The 3,594-nt window shown below is 53.3% G+C and overlaps 1 pseudogene across 1 annotated transcript; it reads left to right on the top strand.

Moving 5' to 3' along the window:
* Positions 1–524: 524 nt before the first annotated feature.
* Positions 525–1,462, top strand: LOC309603504 (olfactory receptor 14A16-like; annotated as a pseudogene). Its single transcript has one exon. The product of its transcript is annotated as an olfactory receptor 14A16-like (transcript).
* Positions 1,463–3,594: the final 2,132 nt, after the last annotated feature.

A 3,594-nucleotide genomic window follows, 5' to 3' on the forward strand; every position in this document is an offset into this window, starting at 1 on the left:
CACTGCACTGAGCCACAGGCAATCGTCTTGCCTCGCGGGGCTCACTCTGTTCTCCATGAGAGCAGCAGAAATGCAGAGGGTTTCTGACATCCCAGGACAATCCCTGGAGAGATGGGGGCAACGGTAAGAAACCCCAAGCCTCTCAAACTGCCTTCTGCTATGCCAGTTCCTTGGCACTGGCAGTGCAGATGCTGACAGGCCATTCTGTGTTAGGTGTGGTTTCATCTGGCAAAGTTGGACACCTGCACTTGCCCCTGCCCCCACCATTCCCATGACCCCACTGCTGCAGAGCAGGGCTGACTCCTCAGCAACCAGCGGACAGGGGCCCTGCTCCTCATGGCACATTCTGCCAGCACCAACCAGAGCTCCAGCCACAGACCTGAGGAAGGTCTCCTGGGAAATGAAAAGGGGGTGTGTGCAGCAGGAGCAGAGTCTATGGGAAAAGGCTTTGATTTTGCTCAGAGAAGTCTCTGCTAACTTACTGTATTTTCCTCCTTGAACAGTCCACATGCCAAAGTGAAAAAATGTCCAATGGCAGCTCCATCACCCAGTTCCTCCTCCTGGCATTCGCAGACATGCGAGAGCTGCAGCTCCTGACCTTCTGGCTCTTCCTGGCCATCTACCTGGCTGCCCTCCTGGGCAACGGACTCATCATCACTGCCATAGCCTGCAACCATTGCCTGCACACCCCCATGTACTTCTTCCTCCTCAACCTCTCCCTCCTCGACCTGGCCTCCATCTCCAACACTCTCCCCAACTCCATGGCCAATTCCCTGTGGGACACCAGGGCCATTTCCTACCAAGGGTGTGCTGCACAGGTCTTTATGCTCGCCTTCTTGATCTCAGCAGAGTTTTCTCTCCTCACTGTCATGGCCTGCGACCGCTACGTGGCCATCTGCAAACCCCTGCACTACGGGACCCTGCTGGGCAGCAGAGCTTGTGTCCACATGGCAGCAGCTACCTGGGGCACTGGGTTTCTCAGTGCTGTCTTGCACACTGCCAATATATATATTCCCTACCTCTCTGCCAAGGCAATGTCCTGGACCAGTTCTTCTGTGAAATCCCCCAGATCCTCAAGCTCTCCTGCTCAGATGCCTACCTCAGGGAAGTCGGGCTTCTTGTGGTTAGTGCCTGTTTTGGATTTGGTTGTTTTGTTTTCCTTGTGGTGTCCTATGTGCAGATCTTCAGGGCCGTGCTGAGGATCCCCTCTGAGCAGGGTTGGCACAAAGCCTTTTCAATGTGCCTGCCTCACCTGGCTGTGGTCTCCTTGTTTGTCAGCACTGGTATATTTGCCTACCTGAAGCCCCCCTCCATCTCCTCTCCATCCCTGGACCTGGTGGTGGCAGTGTTGTACTCAGTGATGCCTCCAGCAGTGAACCCCCTCATCTACAGCATGAGGAACAAGGAGCTCAAGGATACCCTATGGAAACTGGCCCAATGGACGCTGTTTCACAAGCAATAACGTGCCTCCCCTTCTTTGCACATTTCCCAGAGTTTATCTTAGGCCGCATGTCTGCTTTTTTATCTTATTATACTCCTGCTTATAGAGAATTTTCTGGGCTTATACTACTTGTCTTGAGGCTTGCTCTTATTGTGTCTGACCCTTGTACCACACTCTATCACATGTGGCCTGTCAGATAGCAGCTCTTCAGTACAAAGGAATCTCCTAGGTCCAGTACATGAAGGCTGGGCTCTTCCTCCAAAGCTGCTGCCAAGAAAATGTCCAAGGAATTGGTGTTTTAAAGAGTCTGATCTCCTCTTGTTCTCAGTGTTTTGGGAGTTTAACTCATGGTACTATTGGGTTACACTGAGCCAAGCGCTCTGGATTTATAAGCTCTCTTTTTGGTGTCCAATGGGAGAGGAGATGGCCCATGAGCTCCCTTTCTCTCCTCAGGTTTCTTCATGTATGACAGGAGTGATGGCATATACCAGACTCTCTGGAAATGAATTTGGAGGGGTGAGGAGAGGAGAGGATGGGGACTCACCATGTGCCCTGGGGCTGGAATGAATGGAGGCTCAGAAGGTGAAACACACTCAATGCTGAAGTCCTCCAAAATTAAAGCAGTAAATCAATGTATCCACGGACAAGGACTCTGCAGTGCCATGGGAGTCAGTGAGGACTCAGAGTCCAGAGGGAGGGGAGCCTGGAGAGATGCAGGAGCTGCCTGAGGAGGCCCAGGGCCAGGACTGCCATGCTGTTCTGAGGAGCGCGGCTGGTGGAAGCAGAGGAGGGGATAAATGCAGTCAGGTATGGGCATCACCTACAATATGAATTCAGGAGAGCCGGAGAGTTCCTCGCCTGTTTCCTCATGGCCTTTGGGGCCAGCACCAGCCTTGGGGTTGATTGGGAGCCTGAGCCCCCCTCTCTGCCCCTCAGGAGCTGCTGTGCCCTTCAGAGGGGCTGGGGCTGTGGGGTGAGTGCCCAGAGCTCTGCAGCACCCTGTGGTGGATGCTACTGTGGGGTCAGCCCAGACTGGGCTGGGCTGGGGAGAGGGCAGGGGTGTTGGGGAGAGCTGGGGAGGGGCTGGGCTGGGCTGGGAAGCGCCCAGGAGAGGAAAGCCCCAGTGTAGAGCTAAGCTGTGTGAGTGTGCAGGGTGGGGGCCCCCAGCAGGGTGCTGACAGTGCAGAGTCAGGCATCATGGTGAAGGAAGCAAGGCACCGAAGGTGCAGAAGAGAGCGGCCAGGTCTGTGCCATGTTCCCTGGACATCCTGGGGAAGCTGCCCTGGGAAAACTGTCCCAGATCAGTGCCACACACCGGCCATTTCCATCTCTCTTGGGACATCCCAGCCCAGAGAAGGGAATTTTGCTTCATGGTCAGCTCTGTCCTCCTCCGGGGCTCCGTGATGCCCAACTCCACCATCAGTATTAAGAAAAAGGGAACCAGTTACCTACTGACACTTATTACATACAAGTCCCACAGCTGCTCTCTCAGCCAAGCCACTTCTCAGACAGATACAGCTTGAACAGGTGCTCATGGTCTTGTCTCAACAAATACTGAATATCTCCATTGAGTGAGATCCCTCAACTGTCTTGGGTCCTTCCTCCAGTGTTTGACTTGGAGGGATTTCTCAAAAACTCAGCACTCTCAGCTTCTCCTTGTCCAGAATGTGCTCCAGGCCCCAGCCACCCTTCTGGCCTCTGCAGGACTTGCTCCAGTCTGTCAGGGTCTTTCTTGTGCTGGGAAGCCCCATGCTGGATGCAGCAGTCCTGATGTGGTGGTCCTGTAGAGGGTTAGCCTGGCCAGCAGCCAGACACCCACCCAGCTGCTCACTCACTCCACTGCCTCAACAAGACAAAGGGAGAAAATAAGATGGAATAACTCATGGGACAAGGTAAAGTAAAAGAGATCAGTTACCGAATACCATCATGGGCAAAGACCCGTTGACTTGGGGAAGATCAAATTCGTTTGTTGCCAATTATAAAAAGATTTGGATTGTGAGAAATAAAGACAAAAATATTAAAGACCATTCCCCTCACACTTTACCCCAGGCTCAAATTACTCCATTGTTCCCAGTTCTTCTACCTACCTCAACACCACGAGGAGGAGGGGGGATGGTGAAGAGGGGGTTAACAGTCACTACAGAACATCTCTG

This window comes from Platalea leucorodia (genome assembly GCF_965183815.1).
Source record: "Platalea leucorodia genome assembly, contig: HAP1_HAP1_SCAFFOLD_118, whole genome shotgun sequence".
NCBI lineage: Eukaryota > Metazoa > Chordata > Aves > Pelecaniformes > Threskiornithidae > Platalea > Platalea leucorodia.